This window comes from Hemibagrus wyckioides, linkage group LG14, assembly GCF_019097595.1.
Source record: "Hemibagrus wyckioides isolate EC202008001 linkage group LG14, SWU_Hwy_1.0, whole genome shotgun sequence".
Classification (NCBI taxonomy): domain Eukaryota; kingdom Metazoa; phylum Chordata; class Actinopteri; order Siluriformes; family Bagridae; genus Hemibagrus; species Hemibagrus wyckioides.
The window spans coordinates 9,043,252-9,060,690 of record NC_080723.1 but is presented as its reverse complement, the minus strand read 5'-3'; the positions used below and the strand labels follow the sequence as shown (position 1 = coordinate 9,060,690).

Sequence of the window (17,439 nt, the reverse complement as noted above, 5' to 3'; positions counted from 1 at the left end):
AAAAAATAGACATTTTTGTAGCTAGAAGCTAACACGAGGTACAGAAGTAAATGCTGACTGGAATAAAGATGTTACTGAAGGTAAAGGATTTTTCTTTTCAGCCAAACAATTTTTCAGCCGTCATCATTGCAAAGGAATGTATACAATTCATCACTGTCAAAGATTAAATGTACTTTAAATACTTTTGGAGATCTTTCGAAATATCAGATGACTTGTGATCCTACTGACACATGATGGTGAACTTCTAGCTAAGCTTAAAAATATATTATCTCCATTCAAATATTATAGTGATATACATATTGTAGTTTCAGCGGTTATACACTTTATCATCATTTATCAATCATTTTAACCAGCCAACCATTTATTCATACAAGTTTTACATTTCAAGCATTGTGAGTTCAGGTTTTAGGTCACAAAAGGTAACATGACAAATTCACCATCCCAGGAAAGAGCATCACAACAACAACTGGCTATTACAACTGACTTAAAAAATGTAGAAATATTTAATACGATCTTTTCCAAGAATTAAATATTTTTGCACCGTCTCCTGTTCTTCAGCCGAAATCGGCCAATGTTACAATCCTAAATGCAATCATAACTTTCATGCTACGCTAAACTAAAAGTAATTAGATATGAAATGAATGAAGATCAAAGGCATTCTGTGAATCTTACAGCATGTCAGGCTGTTACTTGTATAAACAGAATGCATAATCCACTTTAAATTAATCTGTAAGCCTCTAGATTTCACAAGCAACTGCTGTGTGATAATAAAATTCGTGTTCCAGGATGCTGTCACACTCGCTCCATATCGTCAGTGATGTTTTAATAGAAGCTTTACAAAACTGTCGGAATTTAATTAACACAGTCCCTGTTAACTAAATTTAACTCCATATGAGTTAATTGAACACAAGAGATATTTATTTTGTTGCTGCCTCAAAATCCCTGAGCAACTTTTAGTGTCACTTTCACTGGAACAAACCTGGCAACTGGCCACTGGGAAAACTAGACACACACACACACACACACACGTAGGGCAAAGCCTCCAGCTTTGCACTGTTGCCCATTCTTATGAAAGCAAATGTTTGTTGGCATAGAAGGTTGCGCTGTTTGTGACCTACACTGTCCTTTGCCACTACTAATTGGTTCAGAGCACACACACACACACACATATTTACTTTGCTATCCTTATGAGGACCTTCTATTGACATAATACATTGACCCTAATCTGAACCTCAGTAACCAAAATGAAACCTTTAAGCTTTTTTAGATTTTTATTTTCTCTTATGTGGACCAGCCAAATGTCTCGTCAAGGTTAAACCTATAAATCATTCTCTACATATCACTGTAAGTGGCTAACAGCTTCCAAGAGTGCAAATGTAAATTATCTAAAAATCAATAAATATAGTATCTATATATATACAGACCACAAATGAGTTATACACACAATATTAGCAAAGAATTTTCTATATTATTATTTCATAGGCTTGTGTAATAAGAATTACTTTTTGCTATCTGAGGCGACAAATCAAAATTGTCAGCTGAATTGTAAAGTGTAAAAGTGATCAGGGTCTGATCTAGACCACGAACTTTAACCAAAAGCATTTATCTTAAAGCCTGAGACATATAGGAATAGAAAATGCAGACAATGGAAACAATGTTTTTCACAATCCTCCAAGTGCCTTCACTCTTAAAAGCAACATCTGACCAAATACTGACCACCAGATCACAGCTCAAGCTGATCAACTTGGTAGACCAGCTGTATTATTACTTGAGTTGATTAAGAGTAAAAGATTCTGTGGTGTAACAGAAAAGTAGCAGAAAAGGTTTGCTGTTTGTTTCCTACAGATGGTCTTCCAGTTAAGGGTGTCATATCAGGAAGACCGGTGTGGTCATGCTGAGAGAGTGGTCTTCATGTGGAAGTGGACTGTAAGTGTTAAAGCAGCACACTGCTCATAAAGTCAGTCCTGTCCTTAATTCCATGCGGGAAATCTCTATTCAGAGTTTTTGGGGGTTTTTTTCAGGCAAGATAGGGCAGTGTTTGTGCCTCCACAAGTTATTTTCATGAAATGAAAAGTCCTGTCATCTCTTTCTTTATCCTTTCCCAGTATTCTTCACTTTTGTGCAATGTCCTCCCACACCTGTTGTTTATGTTTGTCAGAGAGTAAGCCCCTGAATTTTTTTCCTCTTCATCTTTTCCAGCAATACCTTCAGGATCCTTGGGGTAAAAAGAATACCTCCTTTGTTGTCTGACATGTTGTGTTTTTGCACACAAACATCACCTGGAGATAAGTTTGTAGCCTTATTAGATGCTTGTTTTGGAGGCAGTTATATTGTAAGTAAAGCAGAGTGTGCCAAATATACATAATAGATAGCGTTTTTACCAAATGAAATTAAATACCAAATTTTATTTAGACAACTTGACAGAAAAAGTTAAATTCCCATTCTGAAATATTACCAGTAGATTTGAAGCTAAATCTTAATCTACTGCTGCATTGGAATTTCCTCAGATATGGAAAGGAGGCACTCAGAATTGAGTCATTTGTAACCTCCAGTTAAAAAAAAGCTAAAAAGCCAGGGGAAAAATTATGGCTGCTTTCATGTTCGCAACAAGCTAGACAACTATCTGTGATAAGTGATGTATATTTGCCTCCTCAAAATAGTCAGTGTTAATTTCAGATTGAAATTAAAAAAGGTCTCTATGTGGATTGACCTAATACTTATATACAGTATAAAGATAAGAAACTATGTCACCTCCTTGCTTGTTTACAGAAGTTAGTGATTATAACACAATTTTTATTTAACTGCTGATAAATACATTTCTGAGAGGTAGAATTTTCCCATGACTCTATTAAAGCCAATTAGGACCTCGGTATCTTTATGGTTTTATGGTACATCATTCATTGAGGTACTCATTTAATTGCATACATTTTATTTAAAGACTAAATTTATTTACCTCTTTCTCTTTCTTTGTCCTTTTTACACACAAGCGCAGGACTACAGTAGTTGGTTGTATCATCAAGTTCTTTTTGTTTCTCCCTTTTCTTTCTATATCTTGGATGAAGAAGGTTTAAAAAAAGAAATGCTAAACTTTACAATTGTGATTTTGTAGATAAGCATGTAGATGAGAATGTATTTTCTGTAAAAACTCTCTTTCTCTTTCTCACTCTGTGTGTGTGTGTGTTTGTGTGTGTGTGTGTGTAAGGTTGTTCTGATACAGTTCCTGACCAGACCTTTGTTCTTCAGATATTTCAGCTGAAGGTGAACACTGTACAGAAGTCAATCACAACTCTGTGGGTGGAGATGAGATGAGCTCAGTGTGTGTCTTAGTCTCAAATGCTAGGCTTCAATAATTCTGTACCGTTAATCTGACATTAATTAAGACTCTAGTCCTCCCTCCCACCAAGCAAAAACAGCTGCCTGTCTGCTTTGATATCAGCCAACACTACTCATCAATCCTAAAGCAAAGATTATAATTTCCTAGGATTTTGTTTCAGCCTCCTCTTCCTCCTCCTCCTCCACCTCATTTTCTCACATTTTAACACTCTTTAATAACATTGTGTATGGCATCACCTGCACATGCCGCATGTTTTCTGCCTCCAAACATTCATAAAGCCTCTCTGTGTTTTGTTATTAATGTAATAATAAGCACATTACACAAACAAATCCAGTGCAAGTTATCTCTAATTTCCCTTTGGATTAGCCATCTCATTAAACCTCACTTGTTAATGCTGAAAGCCATGAGATTCTTGTAGCTGTATAGGTGACAATAAGAAATCGCATTCTCCCCAATGTTTTGAACATTTCACTTGTGTTGTCATCTGTACTCAGTAGGCGAGAGTTTATGACTCAGTGTGAATTAGGCACACATCCAAAGAACTATGCATGAAGGATAGGTGCTTGACTCTTGCTCCTTATCAGCATGCTTCTCCATTAGGCTGTTATTCCGAGCCATTGCCTTGCCCATTAGTGTACAGAAGCCTATTAGACGGTAGCAAGACCACTCACAGGTACACATTACGCCTCAATGCTCTCATTCCAATCAGCTTTCCATTCAGGCTGTCATAAGTAACACAATGAAGATAAAATCCACTCTTTTGCGCTGATGTCAACTTTTTTTGGCCAGGTCCACTAAACCTGTCTTCACACAAAACAAAATCTGACATTTTATTTATTCAGGCTTGACTTTTATCTACACTGTATAAGAACCATATCCACAACCAACACACACACAAAAAACAGTTTTATTCAAAATGCTACTGCATTTTTGAGTGCAATTACCTGGATGATGCAGATAGTAGTTTTACATTTTTTTAACGTAGATTTCATGTCACAACTGCTTCATTACCCTGTGTTTCAGATCAATAAAGTCATCTCTCTAAGGCTGAGTACATTTTATCAGATACTGTTTATGCTCCTCATATACCACATTCTGGAATGGTTTTCTCTGATTAACAGTCATAATACATTTAACAATCCAAGCTGAATTAAAACTTCATCTACATGATCGTTTATATGAAATGTTGAGAGAAAAATATGCAATAAACTTCTAAATAAATCTGGGGGACCTATATTTCAGGCCTATAATACTATTGCTGACATTTTCATTTCATAACTGCCATGAGCTCTCCGATCAGAAGTTGATGAATTAATTAATCAATCACTTAAACACCCTTTCGCATAAAACATCCATATAAGGAACCAGTCTGTCTATAATCTGTAAACCTGACTTTTTGAATATGTGGTCTTTTTTTCTCTCAGTAGATAAGTCAATGAATGATTATTCTCCAAACACTGGGAGATTAGCTTTAAGACATTAAAATATGCTTTAGATGAAGTTACCTATCTAGTAGAGCCACAATATATGACGTATAGGCAGAAACTTAAGAGCCAGTCAAAGAAAGAGGATAAGAAGTTAAATAAGAAGGTAAGCCAGTATAGGCAGTTTAATGGTTTGGTTAAATGTTCTGCTGCACCTTTCCCTTGGATCCTGGCATTCATGTTGATATTAGTATGGCACATACCACCTACCTAACCATTTTTACAGACCAAATACACACCTTAATGGCCATATTATTTCCTAATGACAGTAGCCTCTTTTAGCAGGATAATGTACTCTGCAACACAGCATAAATTGTTCAGGAATGGTTTCAGGAACATGTCAAAGAGTTCAAGGTGTTTACTTAGTCTCCTAATTCCCCAGATCTCAATCCAACCGAGCATCTATGGGATATGCTGGACAAACAAATCTGATCCATGGAAGGTGACCACAACACTCCTTCAGCAGTCTTATAGAGTGCATGCCTTAACGGGTTAGAGCTGTTTGGCAGTACAAGGTGAACCCACCCAGTATTAGGCAGATGGTTTTAATATTGTGATTCATTTAATGTAGGTGATTGTTGTAAGCTTCGTAATATTTTCTCAACCTTCCCCCTCTTTCTTCGCCCTCATCCGTGACTGTTGATGACTTTGCTACATTCTTAGATGAGAAGATTAAGAGTTTGCCAGACTTTCCCTCCTACCCCTTTTCTGCACTGAACTACAACCCTCCTAACTCTTTTCCATGTTTTATCCTCAATCTGCAAAAGAAATCCTATAAAATCTTTTGTCCAGCAATTCTACCACGTGCTGACTGGATATCATACCTTTACACTATGTTTCAGACCATCTCACATAACCTCCCCTTTATCACTGTTTAAACTCCATAACATCTGCCAGCTTCAACCTTCAACACCACAAGTTTTATGGCCATTCTGAGAAGCCCACATGAGACACCACAAAAATCAACACACACCAAACATTTTTCTCCTTTCTAAAATTCTTGAACGTTGTTTTATACAATGAGTTGTCTGTTTTTCTTTCCCAGAATGATCTACAAGGTACTAACCAGTCTGGTTTGAAAGTCACACACTTCACAGAAACATCATTTGTTGAAGTGTAGCTTTAAGGCTCTATATCAGCCAGACTATCATCAGACCTCTTCCTGTTTTACTTCACAAGACTTTAGCACAGTCAATAACAAGACTCATATCCAGCCTCCTGAGCAATAGAATGGCACAGCATGGCAGCAATTTGCTTCTTACCTGGAAAAACAGTCATATCAGGTGACATGAAAGGGATCCACTTCTGCTCCACGTGACTTTTTTTTTACAATTTTGCAAATATTTTCAATTCATCCTCTATACTTTTTGTTTCAGTGAGGTCATATCCTTTAATGTTTCTTCATTAAACTGCTATGGTGATGACAGCTTCTCTTCTTTCTAAACTGACATGGTCATTCAGATTTCTGATTTAAAACTCAATGTCTTGTTCAGTTTCTTGTCCTCTCAAGATTGGACATCTGCAACTTGGTCAGTCATTGGGCATCATATGACCCCTGGAACTCTCAGCCAGGGGTCAGTCACTACAATAACTCCAAAGCAGCATTCACTCCATAGGTATCTGGTAGCTGCCCACATCCCACTTAAACACTAATGCTTGCCTCAAAAGCCAAGCTGGATCATCACCAGATCTCTATCACAGCTCAACTTGACCCAGCATCCTTTCAACTTGACCCAGATAGAAGAAAGACAGGCATCAGAAGTTTTTTATGTTCTACCACACAGTTGTTAGGATAAAATTTCCTTTCAAACTGATATATGCCAAATGCTGCAAATGTATATTGTATACTCTATCTGTCTGTCCATCCACTGTCCTTTCATTATCCTTAATTGAATGCTTTTTGCTGAATTAATGTGTTCAACAAAATGAATCTGAACATTCAATCATCTGATCAATGGAAGAAATTATATGAATGGAAATGTTTTTCATAAGTTCACAGTAAAATGAAACAACGTTACCCCCAGGACACTGGTGCCACACAAAATACAGAACTACAAAAGACAACACAGAACTAAGTAGTCTATGCAGTACTACATAAAGTGCATGTATGCAAACGTGTGCAAACAATGCAAGACAACAAGGGACAGTGCAGTGTTTTGTAATGAATAAAGTCCAGTAGTAAAATGCTGTGGATTTAAACATAAAAGACAGTTAGCAGCAAATAGATGTAGGTGGCCCCTACTATATTTAGTTTTGGTTTTTAACAGCAGTCTAAAAGTGTTGCTTTCTTTTGGCTGTGCCCTGTTTGGGATCATCACTGTGGATAATCCTGTCCACATATTTCGATTTTGGCATAAGGGTCCCTTCAAGATGCAACCCTTCAATTTTATCAGGGGCTGAAACTGAGAGATAACCCCTCAGTGGTTGGGTTGATTCCCTGGCCCCAGTGGTGAACGTGCAATATCCTGCTGCTGGTCTACCAGGGAATAGCAGCATTTTAAAAGAAACATGCAAAAATTGCAAGGGTGCAATGATGTACAGTTGAGTGTGTGTGTGTGTTTGAGGAGCCTTATGGCTTGGGGGAAGAAACTGTCACACAGTCTGTTTGTAAGAGCCTGAATGATTCGGTACCTTTTTACAAAAATCAGGAGTTTGAGAACTTTGTACAATGGGTATGTGGGGTCACTCATGATGCTAGATGCTATGTGGATGTAATTGTATAAATGTCTGTGATGAAACGGGGAGATACCCCGATGAACTTCTCGGCTGTCCTTACTATCTGCTGTATCAACTTGTGGTCAGAGATGATGCAATACCCAAACCAGAATCTGATGCATCCCCTCAGGATGCTCTCGATAGTTTCTCTGTTGGAGGGTGTCATAAGGATGGGGGTGGGAGAAGGGCTTTCCTCATCCTCTCCAGAAAGTAGAGACACTGCTGCACTTTCTTGGTGATGGAGCTGGCGTTCTTCACAAGTGAACACCACGGAATTTGGTGCTCTTGACGATTTCCACAGAAGATCAGTTGATGTTCAGCAGACAATGGTTGCTCTGTGCTCTCCTGAACTCTTTTTTTCCACATTTAGAGAGAGATTGTTATCTTGACACCAAGCTGTTGGCTGTTGCACCTCCTCTCTGTATTCTGACTCATCATTCTTATTGATGAGACTCACTACAGTCATGTCATCAGCGAGCTTGATGGTGTGGTATGAGCTGTGTGTTCACCAAAGTGAACAGCAGTGGACAGGTGTACACAGCCCTAGGGGGCCCCAGTGTTGTGGTGCTGGAGATGCTCTTCCCTATACAGTCTCCCAGTCAGAAAATCCAGGGTCCAGCTATCTTATGTCTGTGTCTTTTTTGTCCGGGTGGGTAAGGGTCTGATGGAGGGTGGTGATAATGGCATTATTTGTAAGGGGTTGGGACAATACACTAACTGAAGGGGGTCCAGTGAGGGTGGAGGCAGGGTCTTAATATGCCTCATGACAAGCCTCTTAAAGCACTTCATGACAATAGGTGTTAGTGTGACAAGACGATAGTCATTGAGGCAGTACACTGCAGACTTCTCAGGCACAGGGACAGTGGTAGTGGTCTTGAAACATGTTGGAGCAATGGTGCTACTCAAGGAAATGTTGAAAATGTCATTGAAGACATCTGCCAGTTGGTCTGCACATTCCCCAAGTGCTTTGCTAGGAATTTCTGGTCAAGAAGCATTCTGTTCGATTAACTGCATAAAGTAAAGACATGGTAACAGAAAGCATGTGGAAAGAGGGTTGGTCTTCCTTGCTGCCATTTCATTCTGTTCAAACCAATTGTAGACTGTCATAGGAAGGTAAAGTTGACCTGTAGTTAATGATAGCCTGGATGTCACTGATGTAATATTATTTCAAGTTTGTGGAATCACGATTGGTTGCACCTTCTCTGAACATCTGCTAGTCAGTGTGTTCAAAATAATCCTGAAAAGCACAGATGTCTCCTGCTGACCTGGTTTCACCTGCTTCAGAACCAGTTTAGAGCATGTGATGAGCAGTCTGTATGCATAAATAAGATGTGGTCTGGTGAGACGAGGTGGGGGCATGGCTACACATGGTGGGGATGTTTGTGTAAACAAGGTCTAGTGTGTTTGCCATTCTCATTGCATTGTCCACATGCTGATGGAATCTAAGGAGTACTGATTTGAGATTTGCATGCTTGAAATCTCTGGCTACAATAAAGAGTCATTTTGGGTGAGCATTCTGCAGTTTGCATCCTTAGCATTAGTGCTGCGAGGAAAGTACACCCAGACTATGAACACAGTGGTGAATTCCTGTGGTAAATAAAATGGTCTGCATCTGTCACAAGACAGTCCACCAGCAATAAGCCATAACTAGAAACTAGCACAGAATTCTTGGACCATTCCATGTTAGTGTAAACACATAAGCCACCAGCAAGAGCCTTACCACACAAAGCTATATTTCTGTTGGCACAAAACAAGGTGAGCCAGTCTAGATGAATGATGCCGTCCGGAACTCTGTCACTGAGCCATGTCTCTGTGCAAACAGAGCTCCACATAGTCTGCTGGAATCGGATGTAATCCAATTTATTGTCCAGGGAGCAGATATTGGAGAGCAGAATGGACAGAGGAGCCAGTTGGTTAGAATTTGTTTTTAGCCTAGCACAGACTACAGTCTTCTTGCTGTGCATCATCCCGTGCAACATCCCTTCTTCTGGCCATTGGCATCAGGCAGTGCCAAGGACTGGATGCCTGGAAGTAAGCAGAGATTGTGTCGCTTTTACAGCACATCATAATGCAGCTTGGCTGTTGCATTATTTTTGCACTGTAGCAGTGTCCGGTGATAGTGGGCATAAGCACCAGTTGCTCAGAAAAATTCAAAAATATTTTGAATCCCGAGTGGCTGCTGCTGTTAGAGAGTAGAGTAGGTTGCTAGATTGTTGTATGCTAGACACCACCCCTACTCCTACCCCAAAAGTACTGGAATGGCAAGGCCAATTGTAGTGCTTGTGTGATACTCTGAAGACGTTTGGATTTGTGATTAGAAGATGAATATGAGATGGTAGCTCAGAATTTGCTGATATCTTTAGTGTTTTTGTTTGAACCCATCCATTTTTGAATGCTCAAAAACATGTGACTGACAGGCATTTCTTGTTGCCCAGGTGTGCCTTGTTAGACTAATTGTTGAAATTCCTTACGTTCTGATTGCTTACTCTTAATTTGAGCCCTGGGACTGCACTTTTTGTGAAAACAAGGTCCAGAGAGATGTCTATGGGAAAAAAACCAAGCCATTCTGAAACTGAAAAAGAGGCGAAAACAACCATTAGGCATAGCCAGTACAATCAATCTGAATGCCCTGAAAATGAAGCAAAGTATTGCTGTACTAAAAACAGACATTGTATCAGTCAGCCACTGAAAACAGCAGCTGATGGCAGAAACATTGTGAGAGCTGTGAAGAAAACCCCAAAAACAAAATTCAGTGACATCACCAACATCACCAACCTCCACAGAGCAGGCGTAAGGGTATCATAATACAGCATTTAAAAAGACATCAAGATTAAAAATATAAAGGCCATACCACGTGTTGCAAGCCCACTCATCAGCAGTAAGAATAACCAGGCCAGATTGGAATTCACAGAGTAGTACAGAGATTATCCACAAAAGCTTTGGAACCATCTACCAAAGTGATGGAAAGACCAAAGTGTGGAGGAAGAAAGGAGGTAGGGGAAGAGGTAATGTCAACTTACAGAAAAACAGAGTACCTTCACAATGTGGCCAGACACTGATCCAAAACAGACGGCCAAAACAACAAAGGACTTCATCATAGGGGAAAAAGGGAAATGTTTAAGACTATACCCCACCACCACCACCACCACCACCACTCATCTCCAAGATGTTTTATTAACACATCCAGAAGTAAACATCAGGACATGAATGCTGAAATTCTATCATCTCATTCGTATAATGATCTAAAATCCAAATGTCCTCATTGTACAGTATATAACAAACACGCTGGCAGGGACTGTATGGTGTTTAATAAAATCTGTATAGATTAGCTCAGAATAAGTCATATGTTGACAAAGGTAAATTGGCAATCATCACTGTTGTTGTATAAGGTGTTCCCAGTTCTTGGTCCACTTCACTGGTTCATTATATCATTTATTAACCTGGTCATTTTATTCCCAGCATTATTTAATGAAGGAAAATATTATGCACCTTTGTCCTTATATACATAATATCACTTGCTGGCCACTAAAAAAAACAAAATTTTCCCCATTAGAGTGTTGCATATTGGAAAATGCACTCTGTACAGGATTTTTATATTTTGTGTAATTTAATCTCCACTTTCTCTTTCAAACAGCACCCTATTGTCAAGAAGAAGAAAAAGAAAAAGATAAAAAAAAATAAAATAAATAACAATACCAACAACAGGGAATATTGGTAGCTTTACCCAGTCTATGCACATATATTAATGGGCAGATATTACAATCCTTTAACACTGCTCCACTGTGGGACCACTATATCAGACACATATTGACATTTTCCCATTAAAAATATATAGAGGTCTCCATTAGAGACTTTTAGTGTAACTGCTTCACTGGCCACCTATTACTTCAGTTGGGATCTGTGCTGTAATGGTCTCAAGTGCATCTGAATTATAACAGTCATGTGAGACACAGGAATGCAATTTTGTGCTGAACTCAAGCATTGTTCTTCCTAACAATAATGTTTGTAAGTCTTTATATCGGAGCCATGAAACAAAGCAGAGGGGAAAATTCAGTCACTGTTATCATGAACAGACAAAACCACTTTCTTTCCACTTATTTGGGGACATGCCAAGTGCTGTTATACTTGGCATCCCAGATACATACAAAGGATTACTGGTGTCCCCAATAAAGAAAAAGACTAGGGCAAAATAAATATCAACCTAGAACTGGACAGAAAACATTGATTTTATTTCCTAATTTCTGAACTTTTAGAAGCATCTTTATAGAGAAATCTTTTAGAAAGAATAGAAAGTTAAATCTCTCCCAAATTTTATCTCTTGGGCTTTCTGTGCTTTCAAATATTCCCAATCTAACAGCTAGTTAAACACTGTTTCATTACACTCACTATATGGTGATGGTAAGTGTCTCTTTTCAGTGTAGGCGTTCACATAGTCTCTTTTGTGTGCAGATGGATGGGGAAAAAAGTTTGGTTTGGCTGGAGTGACTGTGGTAGGATAGCGAATAACTATAGCAACAGCAAGCACATTGAGGCCCTCCTTTTTCACCCTGTCTACTTCTTTTATATTCTTTTATATAAGCAGCTACTTATAACTCTGTCATTGCTATTCCAATCAAGGAAGACCAAATTATTTCCCTACAAAAGGTATATATAGGACTTACATACAGTGCTATATATACTGCATAGAAGCTATATGTTCTATACAATGGACTGTTCTATAAACTAGAATATTTTTTAGAGATAAAACATCTTAACCAAAAATTGGATGTGGCTATGACAGTGTAGCCAGTGATAAGAAGGAACGTGTGACACATTTCATTACTGCTGTGAAATATTCTTCTCTATCTTTCACAGACAAGAAACAAACAAACCTACGCTCTTTTACTGATAATGGTTCAACGACTACAAAACATGACATTTAAAGCAAATGCTTTGGGGGGGAGTTAGAAATAGTTAAGCACCACCAGAGTAAAAGGATGTCACTTCAAAACATGCAAAAAAACAAAAAAAAAACAAATCAGAACAAAGAATATTTTTCCAGTGTCACAATGCAAACTTGTGCTATTTGATCTTTTCATTTGTGTTCATTTATTTCCTTTTAACAATGTGTCTTTGTGAGACACCATCCTAACTAACAAGTTCATGTGATAACAGAAAAAGTACCTCAACAGAAATACTACGAGTTCTCTGGCTGATAAAAGTTGAAGAGTGTCACATTTGGATTTAATAGTACAGTCATATTCATCACAATAGCTTCTAGTCATGCCATATCATTTGTCATCAGGATTAAGCTTCAGAATAAGTCTAGCTTTCCTCATTGGGCTTAAGCAGAAACTTGTTCTGCAGGGCTGAGAAACCGACACACTTGGGATACCAACACACTGTCAAGCCTGCCTTCATACTCTCTCCTGAGCATAGAGATTCTGTCTGACCACAAATCTCTTCCGAATGCCTCTACCTGTCTCCTCCATGCTCACAGATGTCTCAAAGTGATGTATTCAGAGCACACAGCTTCCTCCAGGCTCTGTGCTGAATCTGCTATCTCTTCTGTCTCTCCTTTCTCTCAATCCCTGTCCCAACGCTCCTCCCTTCTACTTTGAGCTCTTATGCATGGTACTTACTTTCAGATGGAGGTATAGTTCAACAGTTCCTCAATCGAAGCAGTTTATCCTCTTTCTTTTCATTCACTTTGTTTTGGATTTAGGTTCTTTGTTGTTCTGCTTCTCTTATACATTCACTCTCTTCCTCTTGCAAACTCTGTCTCTTGAAACCACAGGGTTGTGCTTATGGTATTTGTGTGTATGTGTGTGTGTGTCTGTGTGTGTAAGAGAGAGAGAGGGGAAGAGAGAGAGAGGGTAGTGGGGGTTGTTGTATTTGGGTGGTGCCTCAGGGGGGTGTGCTGAAAGAGCAACTCTCATGCTCACACCCTCATTAACACAAGGTCACCCTAGTGATGGCACATAAACAGGAAAAAAAGGATAGGCAGCCAACTTTAAAAGCTGACACCCATACAGACAAAAAGGGCATGTTCTGTGAATTCAATTTCAATATTTCTTTCCAGAGCATCCCATCAACTGCTTAGCCATCCACAAAAGATGAGACATCAATAGAAGCACTTAATGCTTTGTTGTGTATATATACATATATATATATATATATATATATATATATATATATATATATATATATATATATATATATATATATATACATACCTGGTGGCTGATTTTACATTCCATAAGTAGAAGCAGAGGGTGAAGGTTAAATTAGGAGAGCAATAGTACATATCAGAGTTCAGAAGAGGAGAAATTGCCGGTGTATATCTGTGACCAACGTCTGCTACCTGGATATCCACCAGAACATAATGCTGAAAATAAATAAATAATTTTAATTCATTCCATAGAGCAGAATCAAACCAATTATTGAAAACCACAACATATATTTATATACTATATTGTGAAATGTTTTGGGACATCTGCCTTTGCATGCACATGAAATTTAATGACATCCAATTTTTAATTATGGAGTTGGCCCACCTTTTGCAGCTTTAACAGCTTCAACTCTTCTGGGAAGGCTTTTCCCAGGGAATTTTAGACCATTCTTCTAGATGCACATTTGTGAGGTCAGGTACTGATGTTGGACGAGAAGGCCTGGCTCAGAGTCCAGAGAGGGCGTGCTTTACACCACTGCATCTGGCGCTTTGCATTGCGCTTGGTGATGTAAGGCTTGGATGCAGCTGCTCAGCCATGAAAACCCATTCCATAAAGCACTCCATGCACTGTTCTTGAGCTAATCTGAAGGCCACAGAAAGTTTGGAGGTCTGTAGCTATTGACTCTGCAGAAAGTTAGAAAGTTGGCAACTTCTGTGTACTGTGAGCCTCAGCATGCGCTGACCCTGCTCTGTGATTTTACGTGGCCGACCACTTCATGGCTGAGTTTCTGTTGTTCCCTATTGCTTACACTTCCACCAGCATAGTGTATATATACAGAAGGGCCCCAAAAATGTATACACATTATAACAGTTGTTATCTATGCTCTTTTTGGAATTGAATTTGAGCAAAATTTGTTTAATTTAAAAAGGTTCATTGTCACTATTGATTGCTGTTGGTGACCCTCAAAAGTACACACATAAAATAACACTATACATTTAATTTACATACAATTAAATAAAGACCACAATATACAGAGTAAGAGACAGGATAGAGTGCATAGAAGTGCAAATAACAGTAGTGTAAATCACATATGACAGTCCAAAATGTGAGAGTAGTGCAAGCAGCAATAGTGTGTGTAATATATGGGGATGAAGTGATGTGTGACTGCTCTTACAATACAGTACTTATTGATGTAAAGTGGAGTGTAACAAGTTTGTGAAGACATATTCAAGGTCAGCTGTTTATACAGGTGATTGCCAGTGGAAAGAAGCTCTGTTTGGTATACAATATTCTGTAGCACCTGCCAGACAGGAGGAGTTGTACAATGTTATGTCCAGCGTGTGAGGGGTCTGTAGTGATTCTTCTCCATTTCCTGGTTTTCATGGAGTACAAGTCATGGAGAGTGGGCAGGGAAGCACCACTGTTTTTTTCCTGTTGTTTTACTGTTTGCTGCAGTCTGTACCTGTCCTAGATACTAGTGTAAAATACCTGATAAGCAACATGATGGTCACAGTGGCAAACAAAAACTTCAGAAAAACAAACTAGAAGAAGGGAAACTTATACATTTCTAATCAACACTGGCCTGGAAGCACCCTAGAGATACTGCATGGATCAGTGTTAGACGTCAACAGAAGTTTGCTTAAGCAAGACAATTCACCAAGAAATTATACAAGTCTTCTTATTAATGACTTTTGCTAAGGAAAAGAAATGTGAGATGCCTTCAAGGTTATATTATCAATTTATCTCTTACATCATCACAAGTCATTATTTATAAGAAGACATACAACTTCTCTTTCTCCAGAGATGTGGTGCTCACTAAACCCAGTGGAAACCTTTGAACCTAAAATTTATCTGCCTCTTTCACAGAAGCTAGAACTCCTCTGCAACACAATAATATCCCTGCACTACAGTTCATATTCTGTATAATACTCTAAATAATTTTTTATTTCAGTTTCCTCAGACTCTGCCTCTATTGATTTCCACTTCTTCATCTTTTGGTTATTTTCCCAATTGCCTCTTTATATGTAATCATTTAGTCTATTATCAAATTTTATATAAATTTCCCTTAAAGAAATGTCTATTTCCTTGAATATTGTATTGTCTTGTCTGGTCTGTTGAGTATATTATATGTGCGTTCACACCATAACTGAATAAAATAATCTGGCATAAAAATAAGCTCTCTTTTGATCATATTGATACTGACAATATAATAATATTGTGATAATATTACTTGGTATTTTAGAACAGATTAACTGGAAACATTTTGTATGTTTTTTGTCTGTTTAACAAATGTATCCTAAAAGGCCAGAAAATAATATTTATAACTTGAAATATAAAAGTTTATGAAAGATGCATTCATTGATTCATTTAGTTAGTTGTTCATTGTGCTAGTTCACTAGCAGAATGCCATTTGAACACCCGGTCATAGTAGCAGCTGTCAGTAAAAAATCAGTATGGTGGGGCTGTATTGAGGATGTAAAATACAGGTTGTAAGAACTAGACTTCACCCAGTAAGGGTGTGATATTTCACTGGCTGTGATGAATTGTGACTGAGTGCCATCAGAAATGCTAAATATGATTTTAGCACATCATATTAGAGGCAAACACTTTGTGCCAGGAGTGAAATAAGAGCAGATCTTTTTGTAAAGTTATAGGATACTAACACTAGAAAGTTGACTATATCTACCTTTAGTTAGCATGCCTTTTGATAATGTAGGAGTAAAACTGAAGCTTATCAGCTCTTGAGTGGTTATGAGTTAGGCTTAGGTTACTAAAGAATTATGATTTTCTTATGAAGAGAAACGTCTTTGGTGTTTTAAGTACAATATCATATGTTACATCAAAAATTCTTACAAAAATAAAAAATGTCCTTCTTTTTGCTGTTTTAAATCTCCACTTTTGAACCTTCCTTTTACCATATACTACATTTAAACCCAACTTTGAATTTCAGATACCCCAGCCAGATTATTAAACCAATTGCAGAGTATCTTTCACTTGCAATACTATTGCTACTGCCTTTGCCAGCAAGCACATCTTTATCACCATTGTACTTTCTTCTCCCACTTCCCCACAAAGTGCACTATTTATATTAACATGAGCTGGCATGCAGCAGCATACATCCACAACACCATATAATAAGAAGTGCTATAGGAGTTTTATCCATCACTTAAAGTCATGACAATAAAAAAATTTTTGTCTTATGCTTATGCTATAGGTTCCAGTATGTGTTAAAAATACCAGTGGACCAGCAGATTTTGAACGTCATACACCACCTACATCACCGCAGGCTTATTTATTACTGGCTGGCCAACAGGGTGAAACATGTATCAGGAAGGATTAGGACTGAAGGAGGAGGTCTGGTTGTGCAGTGATTACTCTTAACCATAAAAACTGTTCTGACCTGTAAAAGAACGATTTCTCTTCTTTTGTCCGAGTGTCAAGTGAGTCCGAAAAATTATTAAAATATTTGACAAAAAAGACAAAAAAGAACACCAAGATTTTGGCCACATTTGCTGTGTGTGTCTGTGTGTGTGTGTGTGTGTGTGTGTGTATGTGCTGTGTCTGATGAAACCAAACGAAATCTTCCACTCCAGCAACTGGTGATGTGGCATATATAGCAGTCCCAAAGGAGATCAGAAGTAAAGACACACGACACACACACACACACAGACTCACACACACAAATGTACTGAAACAGTATGCTGTCTTAGGTGTACAGCATATGGGATGGGGACAGAGTTGACAGCTATTTCGT

At 38.2% G+C, this 17,439-nt stretch overlaps 1 protein-coding gene across 1 annotated transcript in view; it reads right to left on the bottom strand.

Moving 5' to 3' along the window:
- The window catches only part of ptn (pleiotrophin), a 39,982-nt gene extending 26,625 nt beyond the window's left edge, over positions 1-13,357 (bottom strand). The window contains exon 1 of the mRNA XM_058408947.1: positions 13,155-13,357. The gene's annotated coding sequence lies outside the window, so the exon portion shown is untranslated. The remainder of the gene's footprint in view (positions 1-13,154) is intronic.
- Positions 13,358-17,439: the final 4,082 nt, after the last annotated feature.